Source organism: Dromiciops gliroides, chromosome 2, assembly GCF_019393635.1.
Source record: "Dromiciops gliroides isolate mDroGli1 chromosome 2, mDroGli1.pri, whole genome shotgun sequence".
NCBI classification, from domain to species: domain Eukaryota; kingdom Metazoa; phylum Chordata; class Mammalia; order Microbiotheria; family Microbiotheriidae; genus Dromiciops; species Dromiciops gliroides.
This window is the reverse complement of record NC_057862.1, coordinates 561,796,207-561,807,151: the sequence shown is the minus strand read 5'-3', so window position 1 is coordinate 561,807,151 and position 10,945 is coordinate 561,796,207. Positions and strand designations below refer to the sequence as shown.

Below are 10,945 nucleotides of genomic sequence, written 5' to 3'. Positions count from 1 at the left end.
TTTCACAAGAATAGTATGAAATCACATGCTTTGTTAAAACTTAGAGAGTTTGTATCTTTGATGAAAGCTATTGGTTCAGTAATCCTGACCCCAAAAAAATAGGGGGGAAGGTTAGTTTTAATAGATATTTTCTTATCCTGTTAGCTTTTTGTGATCACTGAGGGTTTTGTTGCTGTTATTGTGGTTCTAAGTTAACTATCTTTTTGCCAGGAATCAATGTCAATTTCACTAACCTATAGTTTACATATTCTACATTTTATTTCTTCGGGGGTGGGGTGAGAGGAAGCCTTTGTCCTTCACCGATTTGTAGTACCTCTCACATTCTCTATGATTGTTCAGGTATCACTGACAATGGCTCGCTCAGCAATCACACCAACCAGTTCATCCAGTACTTGAGAATGTAGTTCATCTGGGTCACATGACTTGAATTCTACAAAGGCAGTTATATGCTCTTACTATGTTTTTATTTATCTAGGGTATCAACTCCCTGTGAGTCATTTTTATTCTTTTCTTTCCAGTATAAAGCTTATTTTTCCCTGTTAAAGAAAATAGAATCAATATTGGAATTGAGTAGTTGTCTTCTCTTTCATTAGTTGTCATTGGCCCATCTACTCCAATCAGTAGTGCCACCTCTTCTTCAGTGAGTCTGGTTTTCCCATAACATAGCTTAAAGAAAAACTTTTTTGTTGACCTTAACTTCACCCAAATGTTTGGTTTTTGTTTTGTTTTACCATGCTTTCTCCTCTGGCTCTTGAATTACTTCACAAGTACATATTCTTTTTATTTTTTTATTTTTTAGTGAGGCAATTGGGGTTAAGTGACTTGCCCAGGGTCACAAAGCTAGTAAGTGTTAAGTGTCTGAGTCTGGATTTGAACTCAGGTACCCCTGACTCCAGGGTTGGTGCTTTATCCACTGGGCCACCTAGCTGCCCCCACAAGTACATATTCTTTTTTTTTTTTTTTTTTTTTTTTATATGGAACGCTTCACGAATTTGCGTGTCATCCTTGCGCAGGGGCCATGCTAATCTTCTCTGTATCGTTCCAATTTTAGTATATGTGCTGCCGAAGCGAGCACAAGTACATATTCTTAAAGTGTAACTCTTACTCTCATTTTTCAGTTTCTTTTGAATAAAGCCTAACCAAGCTATATTCCAGTCATTCATGGGTGTTAGTCCAAGTCTCAGTGATACCTATGCAGTCACATTTACCTCTTTGTATTAGGACTTCAAGTTCATCTTGCTTCCCCCGCCCCCATACTTTGTGGATTTACATGTGGACATTTTACTCCCAACTTCTATTTTGGATTCTGTCTCATATAAACTTCGAGGTATCTCTCTGGTCCTATGCTTCCTAAATTGTAACCATGGTAGCTAGTTTTGTGGCTACATAGACAGTTTTCTCCTCCCTCCCCCACCTCCTGCCTTTTAAAGCCTTTTTTATTAGAGTTGAAGAGTCCGAGTAAGGACATTCTTCCCAAGCCTTATTAGGTATACTGTATCCTTGAATAGAATCTTGTCATTATGCTGATATAAACCACCATGGTCCAGAAATCTAAATCTCTTCTTTCTTTCCCATGTCACTGGAGATGTTTCTTTTTCTTTTTTTTCATAAAAATATTTTATTATTTTCCAGTTACGTGTAGAGATAGTTTTCAACATTTGTTTTTACAAGATTTCTTGTTTCAAATTTTTCCCCCTCACTCCCCCCTCCACAAGACAGCAAGCAATTTGATATAGGCCACACATGTACAATCACATCAAACATATTTCTGCATTGGTCGTGCTGTGAAAGAAGAATCAGAGCAAAAAGGGAAAACCTCGAAAAACAAAAACACTAGAAATAGAAATAGTCTGGTTCAATCTGCATCTAGATTCCACAGTTCTTTTTTTCTGGATGTGGGGAGCATTTTCCATCATGAGTCCTTTGGAACTATCTTGGACCATTATATTGCTGAGAAGAGTCAAGTCTATCACAGTTGATCACACAATGTTGCTGTTGCTGTGTACAATGTTCTCCTGGTTCTGCTCATCTCACTCAGCATCAGTTCATGCAAGTCCTTCCAGGTTTCTCTGAAATCTGCCTGCTCATAGTATCTTACAGCACAATAGTATTCCATTACATTCATATACCACAACTTGTTTAGCCATTCCCCAATTGATGGGCATCCCCTCAATTTCCAATTCCTTGACACCACAGGGTCCTTTTTTCTTTTTTATGATCTCTTTGGGGAAAAGACCAAATAGTGGTATTCCTGGGTCAAAGGGTATGCACAGCTTTATAGCCCTTTGGGCATAGTTCCAAATTGCTCTCCAGAATGGTTGGATCATTTCACAGCAATGTCACTGGAGATGTTTCTTGGGGTAACATTATATCTCCAATACCTTGTATATGTAGACATTTCACAAATGTCATTTGATTTTTTTTTTACGGGTCATTGGGGTTAAGTGACTTGCCCAGGGTCACACAGCTAGTAAGTGTCAAGTGTCTGAGGCCGGATTTGAACTCAGGAACTCCTGAATCCAGGGCCGGTGCTTTATCCACTGCGCCACCTAGCCGCCCCGTCATTTGATTTTAATTTGAAAAGTAGAATCAAACATACAAATTATTAGAAACATCTATTCCACATATGTAGAAAATTTAATTTATAAAACAAATAACTTCATCAAAGAAGAACTTTAGACGACAATTAAAAATCAAACAAAAAAAAATTAAAGATCCTCTCCCCTCTCCTACCCCATGGCTAAAAATCACTTCCAGATAAGAAAATTCTATTTTGAAAAGTTTTCATAATCTGAAAGATTACATGCTGTAGAAAAATAACAGCTATATGGTAAACACTGTGTATTCAGTACACAGGTACTGAATACCTGGCCAAAACAAAACAAACCCTTAGTAACTGATTGGTTATGTGAGAGAAAGTGAATTGAGAATTATAGCAAAATTATGAACCTGATAAACTGGAATGATAGTAGTCTTTTAATAGAAATAGAGATGTTTATAAGAAGGATCAGTTTGGGGGGAAAAGCTAAGAAATTCAGTTTTGGACATGTTAAGATTGAGATTCTTTTGGAGACAATTGAGGTTAAGTGATTTGCCATGGGTCAGAGATTAGTCAGTCTCTGAGACCAGATTTGAACTTGGGTCCTACTCATGCCAGGGCCAGTGCTCTATCCACTGTACCACCTAGCTTCCCCAGAACATTCAGTTTCAACTGTTCAGTAAGTAGTTGGTAATTCAGTACTGAAGCATAAGAGAGAGACTGAGGCTGTATAAATGGATCAATGCTTCATCAGCATAGAAATAATTAAACCCATGGGAGCTGATAAGACTACCCAGAGAGAAAATAAAGGAAAGAGAAGAGGGCCCAGGACAGAGCCTTGGGGAATACCCATAGTTCAAGGATGTGTTATAGATGAGAAGCAAACAAAAAACACTGAAAAAGAGCAGCCAGCCAAGGTAGAATCGGGAAAGAGTAGAGTTATAAAAGCCCAGAAAGACAGAGCCATCTAGGAGAAGAGAGTTATTAAGTGTCAAATTCAGCAAAGAAATCAGGAAGGTTGAAGACTGAAAAAAGGCCAATTCAGCAATTAGGGGATCTTTGCTCTGAAAGAGCAGTTCAATTGAGTGATGAGGCAGGAATCCAGACAACAAGGAAAGTGAAAGGAGAGAAAGAGAAGACAATAACTACAGGAGTTTGGCAAAGAAAGGATGAAGAAATAAGGAAGATATTTTTAGGAAATGGTACGGTCTAAAAAGGAGCAGCTAAATGGCTCAGGGGATAGACCACTGGGCCTGGAGTCAGGAAGACCTGAGTTCAAATCCAGCCTCAGACCTTTTCAGGATGTGTGACCTTGGACAAGTCACTTAACCTCTAGAGAAGAAAATGATAAGCCACTCCAGTATCCTTGCCGAGAAAACCCCGTAGACATTGTGGTTCACGGGGTCATGAAGAGTCAGACACGAGTGAACAACGGGGTGTAACAAAGATTATAAGGGGGAGACTTGGACACGTTCAAAGGCAGTAGGAAAGGATCCAGTAGATAGGGAGGAGTTGAAGATAAGGAAGAAAGGGGTATGTGGCGTTTAAAATTATCTGGGGTGCCTATCAATGTCCCAAGTTTTAGGGAACTTAGCTGGAGTTTCTAATTTATTGCTGCTTATAAATTAGAAGCCACTGCATCATTTTGGGGCATTAAGCATTTATTAAAGCATATTAAGTATTAGTAAAAAGAGTACATGGCTCAGAAAGTTAAGGAGAGATAGTGGGGAACCGTAGTATGCTGCTTCTGCTCCCACTAAGTTCCAGGGCCAAGAGAGAATGTGAATCTGTAAGTTTCCTGCGGGCCAGAGGCCACCCTTACACATTCCTCAAAGCTAATTGGCCAGCATCATTCAAATCTATTGGTTTACGTGCTGATGTCAGAGTACGGAGCCCTCTGAGGGGAAAAAGCCTTCAGGTAGATGTGGGTTTTAGTGAGGTAACTTCCTGTAGGTAGTCAGCAAGGTCATTCTACATTTCCTTTGAAATTCTCCTGACTCTGGGCTGCCCCTGCAAGACCAGCCAGAGTTCCTATGTGTGTATATGTGTGTGTGTCGGGGGGGGGGGGGGGGGGGGGGGGGGGGGGGGGGGGGCTGTCTCTGAGTCCCCAAAACACCCTATTATTCTCACAGGAGACAATTGAGGGGATAAATCTCATGTAGAATATGAGATTAAGGGCATTTGCTCTGGTTGTGGCTAGGTGAAAGGCCATTTTATTGTTGGAGGCTAAAAGAAAGGAGATAAGAGTGGGAGATGAAGTCAAAAGATTTTGAGATAAAGAGAACGGGAGAGGAGGGACCTCACATTGAATCTCGTCAATTTTCTCAGTAAAGAGGTGAGGTCCTCAGTTGGGGTGGGGGGCGGGGTGAGAGGAGTAATTGTTTATAAAATGTAAATATTTATCAAGCTGTATATCAAATGGAGTTGCAGTAATAAGTGGATTCAGGTCCCTGGAATGTCAAGAGGAGACCCACAGTGTTTTGGATGGATCCCAGGACTGTGTTGATACATGTTTCACAACTAGCTCTCCAGGAAAATAACAATTTTCAGTACAACACTTTTTTTTATAGTACTGTCTAGTTTTGCTCATATTTTATTTATTTTTGGTGAGGCAGTTGGGGTTAAGTGACTTGCCCAGGGTCACACAGCTAGTGTCAAGTGTCTGAGGCTGGATTTGAACTCAGGTCCTCCTGACTCCAGGGCCAGTGCTTTATCCACTGCGCCACCTAGCTGCCCACTGTGCCACCTAGCTGCCCAGCACAACACACTTTTAAATTTATTCTGCATTATTATAATTTTTCCATCCCTTTCTCAAGTATAGACAAACAACAAAACAATAAATCTGATATGTAACATTTACTAATTTCTTGGGTATAAACACTTGCACTTGAAAATTTAACCATCACCTCTAGTGAACTGGTATGAGCTTGCTCTATGACATCTCTGATGTATTTCCCATGGAAGTTTTAGCAAAGGTCATGAACAGGGGCTTCACATTATGTGAAGACGAAGACATAGATGAGTTACAATCTGCACCACTGAAAGAAACACCCACATCAAGCAGATCACAGATCCATTAAAGTTTTTGAAATATTTCCTTAGCGTTCTGCCTGCTCAGCCAAAGTGTCTTTTGAATCATCAGAATTTGATGCTGTATACACTTTGTCTTCTCCTAGATGTGATCCAGGACTAGGGGTAGGTAACATAAGCATCTGGGTAAGGCATATCGAGTGGGAAGAGAAGGACCATGATAAGGGACATTTGTTAATATCACTTAGTTCAAAGGTCATGATTTCATTAGTTTGTGTACAGTTATCCCTTCCACATCACAACTTTCCCCATCACGGTTTCTATAAATTGTGAGTCAGCATAAGAATTAAATGGGAATTTGGGGGAAGGTTTGCCCACAAAGGCCAGCAGAGAACACAGAACTTATGATCAAATACTTAACCCAAATTTTAAAATAATAAGGTGCCATAACAACCCACAACAACCCATAACAGAAAATAATCAGGCTTCTTTTTGATACAAAGGGAGGACCAAAAAATTTTATGCAGATTTTGCAGATTATGCAGATTCCAGAAGGTGCCAGGCACCCTTCCCCTAACCCCTATGATGTGGAAGGGATAGATAACTGTACTCCCTTCATGGATGAAGCTCAAAACCTCTCTTAGTAAAAAGTCCTAATGAGCTGCTGGGGTTGGAAAAAGTCATCACCTGGCTTTCAACTTTCATGGGGCAAACCTCTTTGAAGTAACCTAGGCCAGTCTTCAGATGACAGACATATAGTTTACCAACTACATACTAAAAGCCTGCATTGGGGCACCTAAGTGGCACAGTGGATAGAGCACTGGCCCTGGATTCAGGAGGACCTGAGTTCAAATCCAGTCTCAGACACTTGACACTTACAAGCTGTGTGACCCTGGGCAAGTCACTTAACCTCTGTCTGTTTCAATTTCCTCATCTGTCAAATGGGGATAAGAATAGCACTTACTTCCCATGGTTATTGTGAGATATTTGTTAAGTGCTTAGCACAGAACCTAGTACATAGTAATTATTTAATAATGTCTTGTGTCCTTCAATCCCTTCCTTTTCAGCCTGGTGGGGCCTGTCAGAGTTTGCAATGAACTAGCACACTTTTAAAGATCCAGAGCAGGTGTCTTAAGCTGCTTTGTGTTGTGGCTCCCTCGGGCAGTCTGGCGAATCCTTACGAATCTCATTTCACAATAATGTTTTTAAATGCATAAAATCCATAGGATTTCAAAGGAATCTAAATTATATTAAAATATAGTTATCGACATATTTTTAAAAATCAGTAGACCCCGGGGGCAGCTAGGTGGCGCAGTGGATAAAGCACTGGCCCTGGATTCAGGAGGACCTGAGTTCAAATTCGACCTCAGACACTTGACACTTACTAGCTGTATGACCTTGGGCAAGTCACTTAACCCTCATTGCCCTGTAAAAAAAAAAAATCAGTAGACCCCCAGGATAAGAACTCCTGATCTAAGGTTATCTCCATGCTACAATGAGACATCATTTGAAGTACAATTTTTAAAATATTTCTAAATGTGTATTTTTTTGAAATCTAGAAGTTTTTGCTTTCTATGGCAACCTTCCACACTGGTTTGGCAAGCGCTGGGATGATAATAAAAATAGTTGAAATTAATATGGTGCTTTTAAGATTTGAGTATAAGGGGCAGCTAGGTGGCGCAGTGGATAAAGCACCAGCCCTGGATTCAGGAGGACCTGAGCTCAAATTAGACCTCAGATACTTGACACTTACTAGCTGTGTGACCCTGGGCAAGTCACTTAACCCTCATTGCCCTGCAAAAAAAAAAAAATATTTGAGTATAAACAAAGGCCCATATTGTTGTGGAAAAGCTGCTGTGGGCTCACGTGGATTTCTCAATAATGGTATTAAATGGCTGATGCTGTCGCCCAAGATTTACTCTGAGAAGATCAGAATTTGACTCATACCTAGATCTTCATTAAAAAAAGGAAAGGGCCCTAATGTCTGTGTAAGCAATCAGACAAACAAGGTATTGACTTAGGACAGTCTTTATTTTATTTTACCAAAACACAAACAACCCACAATCGATTCACATCTGAATCCATGAATAGTCAAACCATCTTCCTCTTTCTCCCTAGCAGGTTTCTTTTTCCAAAGGGACATGTACAGTCTCATAGACTTCTAGTACAATACTGGATATGTCTCCGAATCAAGAATTGCTAGAGAGTCAAACAACTTTCTCCTCTGGTGAATCATATTGTCCCCAGGGAAAATCCTCCTAACTGCTCTTCATGGACCCATCTCTGACTCAACTTATAAGAGTTAAACGACCACCTCTCCTGACCTCTGTGGGCTTTATCTTCCTGGGGACCTGTACAGTTCTCCTGACTGTATTACTCTGGGATCTGTCTATCCCAAAGGTAAAAAAACTACTTTGGTAGTATTGTAGATTAGGCATGCTTCCATTTACACAGTAGAAAGAAATGACACTTGTAAAGTCTCTCAGTTAACAAAAGAAGGTCTACTCAGCCAAATAATGAAAAGGATATTCATCAAGGACACAACACCAGTTCAGGTACATGAAATCACTTTCATTTCTACATGGGAACATATCTAGTCCACAGGATGTAATGTATATATTGATTTGCACAACAGCAGAATATCCACTAAGCCTGAGGGACACTGACTCTTTATGGGCTGGGATTTTATGCTATAAATGGCTTGGAAGGCTCATGAATGACACAAGTCTTAGTCCCTTGTAACCAATCAAGTGTCAGGGACAGCTACCCTGCCTTTTAGGGGAAAAAATACTAGCATAGTCTACATGGTGGTTATTATTCCCCTCTCATATCTCATATCATTGAAATTATGAGTGAGCTTATATTATTATACTCTCTCAAACTCCATTTAAAAGAATTTATGTTCATTCCTTTTTAAACATTCTTTGAAACAGATCATTTTCTCATAAGAATATTGAATAGATTTTGCTGACCCTAACTTTATTTTAGCACATTTTCAGTAAACGAACTCCACACATAAAGGTGGAATCACAGTGTTCAGTTTCCATATTTTTAAAGGGGCTAAAGCTTCTAACTTGAAGACAACCTTCAACATAAATAACTTATTATTTAAAAATAAAAGCCTTTAAAAAACAAACAAAAAAATTTTTTTTTAAAGCCTTCATCATGATTGCCAAAATAAAACACAAGGTCAGAACCATTAAATAAATTTCTTTTATCTAGTAGGATTCTTCAAAAATCACAGGGGCAGCTAGATGGCGCAGTGGATAGAGCACCGGCCCTGGAGTCAGGAGTACCTGAGTTCAAATCCGGCCTCAGACACTTAACACTTACTAGCTGTGTGACCCTGGGCAAGTCACTTAACCCCAATTGCCTCACTAAAAAAAAAAAAAAAAAAAAAAAAATCACAGAAAAGGTTTCTACCTAAAGGAAAATAAGTGCAAGTTTGGTTAGACATTTTAACTTCAACATCCTCTGCAGTCTCAAATTCAACAGGAGAAGCTGATCTCAACTTTGGTGACAACAGAGAAATATAGATATATAACATTTAAATTCATCCACTATCATATTCTAGTTTAGTCTTGTAATTGAAACTCTACTGTATGTTTTGATTGTGTGTTTCTTATAAAATAAGAGAAACTGCTGAGCCATATTTGTCACTTGAGAAAGAGCCACAAGTCATAATGTAACTGTATAAGGTAACTTGTCACACCTTTATGTGCATTTCTTTTCTTGGTTCACTGACAACTGGGGGAAATGAATTTATTGCAGTTTATCAGATTGCAACACACCCTATTCTACCTTCAAACTTTTTTTTTCAAAAAAACACGTAAAATCAATTCAAGGCTCACTAAGTAGTTGCATGAAGTATCCTTCCTAAAAAATATCCCAGAACTCTTTAGGTGAGTCAGTCTTTAGTTATAAAGGAAAGGAAAGCTTTAATGTCAGGTTTAAAAGAAGGAAGTGACTCACTAGCTCCAAGGGTGGGAGGGAGTTTTCCACATGAAAGGGGCAATATAAATGAATAAGCTTCCACCTCCAGCAAAGGAAAGTCACCCGGGAGGAGACGAATTTAAAGGGGCAAGAAGGGGAGCCACAGAAGTCTGCAGTAGGAAAATTATAGCCAGGTGTAATGTTTTGTCATTAGTGCTTATGTTAGGATTTATCAGTCCAGAACTGCAGAGGCTGATTCTTTCTTCTAGGAGAATGGGAACCTTGTAGGAACAAGCCTCCTAGGGGTGTGTGCATATGTGTGTGTGTGTGTGTGTGTGTGTGTGTGTGTGTGTGTATGTCAAGACAAGTAAATAGGCATTTATTAAGTGCCTTCTTTGTTCCAGGCACCTGGTTAAAGTGCTAGGGATACAAAAAAAAGGCAAAAGATAATCTTTGTTCTCAAGAAGCTCACAATGGAGTGTAAGGTACACAGTATGCAAATAACTATGTGCATTCAAGATACATACACAATAAATTGGAGATAGGTAACAGAAGCTAGCATTAAGGGGAATGGGAAGGGCTCCTTATAAAAGGTGGGATTTTAGTTAGGACCTGAAAGGAGGCAGGGAACCAGGAGGCAGAGATGAAGAGGGTGAGAATTCCGAGCATGGAGGAGGGGCAGAGAAAATGCCTGGTGTCAGAAGGACTGTCTTATGTGAGGAACAACAAGGAGGCCATGGGAGTGAGAATGGGATGGGTCTAGGAGTAATTAGAAAGGAAAACTATTATCATTATACTAATATCAAAATAAGAAAATGATTATCTTAATAGAATCAGGAAAGGCTTTGATAAGATCCAATATTCGTTCATGACCCAAAAAAATGCCAGAAAGAAGGGATTTTTCTCAAACCAATCAAAAGATTTGACTTAAGTGCCAATGGGGCAAAAAATAACTTGTAATTGATATAGTGGGAAAATGGGGTACGGGTTGGAGTTGGGGTTCTTGGGAATTCCTCTTTAAAGAATTACACCCTCTTGCACACAAAACATAGTTAGAACAAGGTGATAGTTTATTTAGGAGCAAGGGAAGGGAAGGGTGGGGGGAGGGAAACCATGAAAGAAATCCTTGGACTTTTCATGGGGAGATTTGGCATAAAGCACATGGCTCAGAGGTACCAAATCTCCTCGAACAGGAGACTGGAAGGTACTTTTATAGATGACTGATGGGGATGGACCATCTGCCCGTGAAAAGTTCCTTTAGTGAGAGAGGACCATCCCCCACTGGTGGTAGCTGGGGGAATTGGGTGAGCAGTGGAGGACCATCCCCCACTGGTAGTGACTAAAGGAATTGGGTGAGGGGTGGCTATGGATCCCTCCTCAGAACACAAAGGCCGAAGCCACACCCAAACTTATTTCCCCAGGATAAGGGAGACAGGGAATGAA

The 10,945-nt window shown here is 39.9% G+C and overlaps 1 non-coding gene across 1 annotated transcript; it reads right to left on the bottom strand.

Moving 5' to 3' along the window:
• Positions 1-968: 968 nt before the first annotated feature.
• On the bottom strand, positions 969-1,075 carry LOC122744789. Its single transcript, XR_006355134.1, has one exon. It is a non-coding gene; the product is annotated as a U6 spliceosomal RNA (small nuclear RNA).
• Between the last annotated feature and the right edge of the window lie 9,870 nt (positions 1,076-10,945).